The 9,758-nt window shown below is 39.1% G+C and overlaps 1 pseudogene; it reads right to left on the bottom strand.

The window, feature by feature from the left end:
* Positions 1-860: 860 nt before the first annotated feature.
* Positions 861-1,898, bottom strand: LOC129489277 (glycerol-3-phosphate acyltransferase 4-like; annotated as a pseudogene).
* Between the last annotated feature and the right edge of the window lie 7,860 nt (positions 1,899-9,758).

Raw genomic sequence — 9,758 nt, 5'->3', positions numbered from 1 at the left:
AATTGGAAGGACAGGGAGACTGAAGGGTAGCGAGAGAGGCTGGAGAAGAGAGTGAAAAGACCACTTACCTGATTTGAAATTGGTAAGATGTTCCTTGGGCTGGTTGGTCTGAGGACCAGAGGTTGTAGGTGGATCTCTTCACAGAGTGAGGGCAAGGACAGGGGAGCAGTCTCCCGGAGGAGTCCCCTGTCCTGGGTCTTTGGCACCAAATGTCATGCGCGTCCGTATGAAGAGACCACCAAAGAGGCTTTGTGTGAGCAATAAAGCTTTTTAATCACCTGGGTGCAAGCGGACTGAGTCCGAAAAGAGAGTCAGCAGGAGGAGATAGGGGTGGGGCAGTTTTATAGGGTTCAGGTAGGTAGTGGAAAATTACAGTTAAAGACGGGTGTTCTCTTGCGAGCAGTGGGGCCAGAGGGCGGGGGGAGGGGTCACAAGGTGCTCGGTGGGGAGCTCCGGAGACTTGTCCAGGAGAAGGAATGTCACAAAGTAATGTCATCAGTTAAGGCAGGAACTGGCCATTTTCAACTTTTGTGGTTTTTCAGTTGCCTCAGGCCATCTGGATGTATACATGCAGGCTTGGACTCAGAGGCCTGACACCTCCAACAACTTACTGTAAAAGAAACAAGCCATCTTATCCTGGGTCATGACACCCAGCAGCATCCGTTCATACTGCCAAGGGCAGGTAGCGCCAGGTGCACAGGGATCCCACTGCACTTGGCAAAATCCAGAGTCCTGGGATCCAGAGCAGCCCAGGGAGCCCTGGATTCTGGAAAGGACACAGCAGTGGAGGCAGCGGCGGCAACTCCAGCTCCTAGCCTGTGGTCACTCCGCATGGTGGCCCCAGCCAGCTCGAAGCAAGCTCATGAGCGGCTCCTGTCCTCGTGGTTCCTCGCAATCATCTTTCTGTATAGCTTCTGTTGCTCCTCCTTGAATATGTCCTTCACCTTCTCCCTCTTCAGGCCCCCATCCCACAGCAGGTTGACAAGTTCTCCCTGCCTGGCGATGGCGGATTTTACCCTATTCACAAACTGGACGGCATCTTCATCTGCCCCTCTGGTCATGGGAGGCAGGTACCACATGCTGCAGACAATGGCCCAGCTGATCATCATTCGCAGCAGGTACATCATCATCCCTTATTTGCTGCTGTTCCAGAAGGCATCGCCCAATTGGTGGTCATACTTGATAGCGTCAGGGTAAACTGTGGCTCCAATTTCAATACTTCCCTTTTTGAACATCATCACCGATGTATTATTGATGCAGATTCCTTCTGGGAAGATGAGGATAGGCAGCTTGCTTTTATCTTGCACTTGTTCAGTCAGTCTCTTAGCCAGCAGGCGGCGATCCTTCACTTCCAAGCGCTCAAACCAGATGTGTGGGCAAGTTTTCACCATGGCTCTCTGAATCAAACCTATGAGTCCCCCGTGCACTTGACCCACCGTGGCAAAATAGCCATCGCTGGACAAGATGATCACATCGATTGGCGAGGTATGAAGCAAGTACCCCGCCATAGTCGTGCCCACCACTAGAAGGCTAATCCCTGTGAAGGCCAGCGCTATACTGAGCAGCAGCAGGAAGCAGTAACAAATCAGCCCTGCTAACCCCCACAGGACTGTGAGCTGAAGGGTGATGTACCTGAAGTTATAACTGGTTCTGCTCAGCAGGTTCCAGGACTCCAGTTCCTCTGCTGAGAATCTCTTTGTCATCTCATCATCCATAATGGTCTCCATTCCTTTCTGGCAAAAGTAGAAAATGTCAGAGAGCTGGAATTTTGGAGTGTTGTCCAGAGCCTTACTACTGCCACTTCGACGAATCTCTTTGATCTCTTCTTCTAGTGAAGTGGGATCCTTTGCAATATTTCTGTTGGTGTAGGGCTTGTAAAGCTGGTGCTGCTGCTTCTTGGCTCCTCACCAGGAGCTGGTTTTTTTTTTTTTAAAGATTAACAAAATAGACCACTAGCCAGACTAATAGCAAAGAGAGAAGAATCAAATAGATACAATAAAAAATGATAAAGGGGAGACCACCACTGATCCCACAGAAATACAAACTACCATCAGAGAATACTATAAACACCTCTATGCAAATAAACTAGAAAATCTAGAAGAAATGGATATATTCCTGGGCACATACACCCTCCCAAGACTAGACCAGGAAGAAACTGAATCCTTGAATAGACCAATACCACGTTCTGAAATTGAGGCAGTAATTAATAGCCTACCAACCAAAACAAGCCCATGACCAGACAGATTAACAGCCAAATTCTACCAGAGGTACAAAGAAGAGCTGGTGCCCTTCCTTCTGAAACTATTCCAAGCAATAGAAAAAGAGGGAATCCTCCATAACTCATTTTATGAGGCCAGCATCATCCTGATACCAAAACCTGGCAAAGACACAACAAAAAAAGTAAATTTTAGGCCAACATCCCTGATGAACATAGATGCAAAAATCTGCAATAAAATACTGGCAAACAGAATCCAGCAGCACATCAAAAAGCTTATCCACCGCAATCAAGTTGGCTTCATCCCTGGGATGCAAGGCTGGTTCGACATATGCAAATCAATAAATGTAATCCATTACATAAACAGAATCAATGACAAAAACCACATGATTATCTCAATAGATGCAGAAAAGGCCTTCGATAAAATTCAACACCCCTTCTTGCTAAAAACTCTCAATAAACTAGGTATTGATAGAATGTATTCAAAATAAGAGCTATTTGTGACAAACCTATAGCCAATATCATACTGAATGGGCAAGAGCTGGAAGCATTCCCTTTTAAAACCAGCACAAGATGAGGATGCCCTCTCTCACTACTCGTATTTAACATAGTATTGGAAGTTCTGACCAGGACAATCAGCCAAAGAAAGAAATAAAGGGTATTCAAGTAGGAAAAGAGGAAGTCAAATTGTCTCTGTTTGCAGATGACATGATTGTATATTTAAAAAACCACATCACCTCAGCCCAAAATCTCCTTAAGCTGATAAACAACTTCAGCAAAGTCTCAGGATACAAAATCAATGTGCAAAAATCACAAGCATTCCTAAACACCAATAACAGACATACAGAGAGCCAAATCATGAGTGAACTCCCATTTACAATTGCTACAAAGAGAATAAAATACCTAGGAATACAACTTACAAGGGATGTAAAGGACCTCTTCCAGAAGAACTACAAATCACTGCTCAAGGAAATAAGAGAGAACACCAACAAATGGAAAAACACTCCATGCTCATGGCTAGGAAGAATCAGTATTGTGAAAATGGCCATACTGCCCAAAGTAATTGATAGATTCAATGCTAATCCCAACAAGCTACCGTTGACTTTCTTCACAGAATTAGAAAAAAACTGCTTTAAATTTCATATGGAACCAAAAAAGAGCCCACATAGCCAAGATAATCATAAGCAGAAAGAACAAAACTGGAAGCATCATGCTACCTGACTTCGAACTATACTACAAGGCTACAGTAACCAAAACAGCATGGTACTGGTACCAAAACAGATATAGAGACAAATGGAACAGAACAGAGGCCTTAGAAATAATGCCACACATCTACAATCAACTGATCTTTGACAAACCTGATAAAAACAAACAATGGAGAAGGATTCCCTATTTAATAAATGGTGTTGGGAGAACTGGCTAGCCATATGCAGAAAACTGAAACTGGACCTCTTCCTTCCACCTTAAACAAAAATTAACTGAACATAGATTAAAGACTTAAATGTAAGACCTAAAACCATAAAAACCCTATAAGAAAACCTAGGCAATATCATTCAAGACATAGGCATGGGCAAAGACTTCATGACTAAAACAGCAAAAGCAATGGCAACAAAAGTCAAAATTGACAAATGGGATCTAATTAAACTAAAGAGCTTCTGCACAGAAAAAGAAACTATCATCTGAGTGAACAGGCAACCGACAGAATGGGAGAAAATTTTTGCAATCTATCCATCTGACAAAGGGCTAATATCCAGAATCTACAAAGAATTTAACCAAATTTACAAGAAAAAAAAACCCCATTAAAAAGTGGGTGAAGGATATGAGGAGACACTTCTGAAAAGAAGACATTTATATGGCCAACAAACATATTTTAAAAAGCCCTGATTCTCTTCTAGGGTTTTCATCGTTTTGGGTTTTACATTTAAATCTTTAATCCATCTTGAGTTGTACATGGTGTAAGGAAAGGGTCCAGTTTCAATTTTGTACATCTGCCTGGCCACTTTCCCAGCACCATTTATTAAATAGAGAATCCTTTCTGCATAGCTTGGTTTGATCATATTTGTCAAAGATTAGATAATTGTAGGTGTGTGGCCTTATTTCTGGGTTCTCTGTTCTTTTCCATTGGTCTATGTGTCTGTTTTCATGCCAGTACCATGCTGTTTTGGTTATTATTGCCTTGTAGTATAGTTTGAAGTCAGGTAGCTTAATGCCTCCAGCTTTGTTCTTTTTGCTTAGGATTGTCTTGGGCTCATTTTTGGTTCCATATGAATTTTAAAATAGTTTTTTTTCTAATTCTGTGAAGAATGCCAATGGTAATTTAATGGGAATAGCATCAAATCTATAAATTGCTTTGGGCAGTATGGCCATTTTCATGATGTTGATTCTTCCATGATGTTGAACTTCCTGAGCATGGAATGTTTTTCCATTTGTTTGTGTCCTCTCTGATTTCTCTGAGCAGTGGTTTGCAGTTGTCTTTGAAGAGGTCCTTCACTTGCCCTGTTAGCTGTATTCCTAGGTATTTTATTATTTTTGTGGCAATTGTAAATGGAAATTCATTCACAATTTGGCTTTCTGCTTGCCTGTTGTTAGTGTATATGAATGCTATAGATTTTGTATCCTGAGACTTTGCTGAAGTTGCTTATCAGCTAAGAAAGTTTTGGGCTGAAAGGATGGGGTTTTCTAGATGTAGGATCATGTCATCTGCAAATAAAGACAGTTTGACTTCCTCTCTTCTTATTTCAATGTCATTTATTTCTTTTCCTTGCCTGATTGCCCTGGTGAGAACTTCCAATACTATGTTGAATAGGAGTGGTGAAAGAGGGCATCCTTGTCTCATGCCAGTTTTCAAGGGCCATGCTTCCAGCTTTTGCCTTTTCAGTATAATATTGGCTGTGGGTTTGTCATATATAGCTCTTATTAGTTTGAAGTATGTTCCTTCAATACCTAGATTATTTAGAGTTTTAACATGAAGGGATGTTGAATTTTATTGAAGGCCTTTTCTGCATCTATTGAGATAATCATGTGGTTTTTATCTTTGGTCCTGTTTAAGTTATGAATCATTTATTGATTTGCATATGTTGAACCAACCTTGGGGATGAAGCCCACTTTGATCATAGTGGTTAAGCTTTTTGATATTTGGTGGATTCGGTTTGCCAGTATTTTATTGGGGATGTTTGCATCGATGTTCATCAGGGTATTGGCCTGAAGTTTCCTTTTCTTGTTGTATCTTTGCCAGGGTTTGGTCAGGATGATGCTGGTTTCATTGAATGAGTTAGAGAGGAGTCCCTCCTTTTTAATTTTTTGGAATAGTTTTAGTAGAAATAGTATCAGCTCTTTGTACCTCTGGTAGAATTTAGCTGTGAATCTGTCTGGTCTTGGAGTTTTTTTGTTTGATAGACTATTTATTACTGAATGGCTGCTTTCAATAACAGAGTCAAATAGTTGCAACAGAGATGCAAAGACAGTATGGCTCACAAAGCCTAAAATATTTATTTTCTGGCCTCTGATCGCATTCCATTTTATTCATGTATTGTGATCAAAATGGTGCCAAATATTTGCTTGGAGTTTTATAAAGTTTTCCTCTAGTCCACAATGGAAACTAAATATAATAAAGCAAAATAAAATTAATTTTAAAAACTAAATGTTTTATCTGTATAATATTGAATAAGACAAAATTTTTGGATGATTTTATTTTTATTTCTATCTGGACACTTGTGCACCAATAGCTCTGGGATGCCATGTGACTTGATGTGAAATTTGAAGATCCAGTAACAATGTTCCTTATCATTAATAATGAACATAGTCTCTCCTCTTATGCATGAGAGCCATTACTTTACAATATTTTTGATTCCTGTTGTATTCTCAATTGCTTTAGCCTTAAATCCATGGATGATCTCATAGGTAAACTAATGAAACTGAGATATCCTTTTGCATGTTGGATTATAAATTAGATACAGAACATATCAATTGTGCCTCTTATCCAAATTAAAATAAGCATGAAGAATACAGAGGAAACAATTTAAAAAATTGTGGAAGTCAGTGTGGCGATTCCTCAGGGATCTAGAACTAGAAATACCATTTGACCCAGCCATCCCATTACTGGGTATATACCCAAAGGACTATAAATCATGCTGCTATAAAGACACATGCACACGTATGTTTATTGCGGCACTATTCACAATAGCAAAGACTTGGAACCAACCCAAATGTCCAACGACAATAGACTGGATTAAGAAAATGTGGCACATATACACCATGGAATACTATGCAGCCATAAAAAATGATGAGTTCGTGTCCTTTGTAGGGACATGGATGAAACTGGAAAACATCATTCTCAGTAAACTATCGCAAGGACAAAAAACCAAACACCGCATGTTCTCACTCATAGGTGGGAATTGAACAATGAGAACTCATGGACACAGGAAGGGGAACATCACGCTCCGGGGACTGTTGTGGGGTGGGGGGAGGGGGGAGGGACAGCATTAGGAGATACACCTAATGCTAAATGACGAGTTAATGGGTGCAGGAAATCAACATGGCACATGGATACATATGTAACAAACCTGCACATTGTGCACATGTACCCTAAAACCCTAAAGTATAATAAAAAAAAAAAAAAAAAAAAAAAAAACATTTAAATGAATTATAAAAAAAAAAAAAAAAAAATTGAATTCTGAGAAAATAGTTGATATTTATACCCCCAATCAATGACATCATTCAACTAAAATTATAAATCCACAGTCACACAGCAAATGTCTGCTATGAGTTATCTCTTTTGGCAGAAGCATTATAGAGCTATTTAAGAACTTCACTCAGATGCATAATTTGTATATCTTTGAAAAAATGTGGTATTTATTTTGATTGTATTCTGACAGCCTACCCATATGATTATGCATTATGATTATTCTCCTTTTTGGAGCATTCTCACACTTTACAAAATTAATGTGGTGTATCCTTCATCACTATTTTCTAAAAATGGAGTATTTTCAATCATTGGACCTAGCCAAACAAATAGCCTTATATTCTTTGACATTTTTAAAATCATGGCAGAATTGAGTGCTTTATTTTTTTCTTTTGATTTAAACAAACAAAACAGAAAAAAAGAAAAAAAAAAAAAACAAAAAAACTACCTGTCAACAAAACTAATTAGGATGTCAAAAATAAAAGCTTTATTCATAATCATTACAGAAATGCTGATGGGTGTTTAATTTAGAAGTCAGATATTTTGAAATGAAAAATCTTAGCATTTTGTGGAAATTCATACTTGCCTTGTGATTTTCCATTTATCTCCTTCCCTCTTGTGTTTGAGTCATAGAAGAACTATATGAGCTATCAGGCATTTCTTTCCGAGACTTTTTTTTTAAAAAAAAAATTGATTTGCTTTTCTTTTGGGTAAATAGGTCTAGAAATGAAAGGATCTAAGAAAAGAAAGATTCAAGAAAAGTACTGTTAAAAACTGAGTTAATATTTGAAATGTATTGCAAGTACAATTTGGAATTGGTCTTAATCCTCCAGTTGTTGCCTCTTGTTCAGCTCTGCCTGGGCAGGCTGGCCTTCGTTTGTTTAGAGACTGGCATGATGGATGAGCTGGTGCTAGGCCAATGTGTTTAAGTAAAACCTGGGAGTTCCTGGGTTAGCGGAACACAATTCATGTAAAGCCTTGGGAACATCCAGCAGCTGTATTGCTATTTGCCTCATCAAGGAGACTGATTGACCCAAATCACATCCAATTTTTATTTTTGAAGGAGGAAAAGAAATAATTTGAGGGCATTCTCCCAAACTTTGAACTTGATTCTCATTCAAGCAGAAAACTTTGAATTTCTTTCTAGAAAATAGCAACAGAAACACATGGAGAATTTATGGTGAGGAATACTCTAGGCTCCAGACTCGTTACAGACTTTCCCATCTGGCCTGAAATGACAAATAGAATTACCTACATTTCACAGGCAAGAAAATAGAAGTAAGGAGAGAATAAACGATTTGGGCAAATTGGAAAGGAAGGAAATCAAGCCTCAGTTTTCTGGCATTCTTTTATCTGCCCTAGAATAGTAAACTTTCAATTGTTTGAAGATGTTGTTTTGTTTTTGTTTACACAGTCCAGATGCTACAGAATACCTACATTTTACAACATCCTCATGTGGAAATCTAGTCAACGGTTAAAAACCTGTAGTGGGGCAACCCACTTAATTTTGGTATGCTTTTGACTATAAGAAGATTCCTCTTCAGATTAACTATGATTTCCCTCTTTTATGTTCCATTCACTTGTTCTAATAGTTCTACTCTTTGGAGTCATATGGAACAAATCTAACATCTGTGTTACATCCAAGCCATTCAAATATTTGAAGATAGTAGTCATACTATCTTTGGATTAAAATGTCTTATGTCCTTTGATGTTTCTTCAACAAGTGTGGTTTTAAGGCCCATCCTTACTCTTATCTATCTTGTAGGTTTAGTTTTTTCTTCTAACTAAAATCCGTTAAAATAATGCAAAGCCTAAAACAAAAATGCAATAATTTAGCTATTATCTGATCATGAAAGAGTTGACATAAATTCCTTCATTCTAGATTGTGTGCTTCTCTGAATTTAGCCTAGGCTCACTTTTTTTTCTGAAGCATCACATTACTTAAACTCAGCTTATTGTAAATTAAAATCCTTAAGACCTTATGTATAATGTTACTGTGTGATATATTACCTCATCTTTTCAGGTAGGGTTGCTTTTCCAGTCTAAAATGCACATACACTTATCTCTGTTAAATTTAATCTTATTAAAACAAATGTTTCAGTTCAGTCTAACAGATATTTTGGAGGCTATTTTGTTTTTATATTTTAGAGGCAGGGTCACACTATGTTGCTCAGGCTAGAGGGTAGTGGCTATGCAGATGTGCAGCCATAGAGCATTGCAGCCTTGACCTCCTGGGCTCAAGGGATCCTGCTGCTATGGTTTGGATATTTGGCTCCTCTAAATATGCTGTAATTTGATCTGCAATGTTGAAGGTGGGACTGAATGGGGAGTGTTTGGGTCGTAGGGGGAGATCCCACATGGATAGATTAATGCCCACCCTGGGGAAGGGGGAGTGAGTGGATCTATTAGTTCCCACTAGATTTACCCTGAGAATTGGTTGTTGAAAAGAGCCTGACCCTCTTCCTTTCTGTCTTGCCACATGATCTGTATATACCAGCTCTCCTTCTCCCTCTGCTACAAGTGGAAGCAGCCTTAGGCTCTCACCAGAATCAAATGCTGGTTTCATGCTTCTTGTACAGTCAGCAGAACCATGAGCCAAATAAACCTCTTTTCTTTTTAAATCACCCAACTTCAGATATTCTCTTATAGCCACACAAACAGGCTAAAACACTCCCATCTTAGCCTTCTGGGTAGTTCGGACCACAGGCCTATGCCATCACACACAGCTAAAGTTTGCAGTTTGATTGTAATATCTAGCATGCACTTTATCCATTTTGAGCCTTGTGTTATCTGCGAATGTGATGACTATGCCCTCTATGTCACCATCCAAGACTTTGGAAATCATTTTGCGTGCTACACGAC

This window comes from Symphalangus syndactylus, chromosome 9, assembly GCF_028878055.3.
Source record: "Symphalangus syndactylus isolate Jambi chromosome 9, NHGRI_mSymSyn1-v2.1_pri, whole genome shotgun sequence".
NCBI classification, from domain to species: Eukaryota; Metazoa; Chordata; class Mammalia; order Primates; family Hylobatidae; genus Symphalangus; species Symphalangus syndactylus.
The sequence above is the reverse complement of the archived record's forward strand: the minus strand, read 5'-3'. Positions and strand labels throughout refer to the sequence as shown.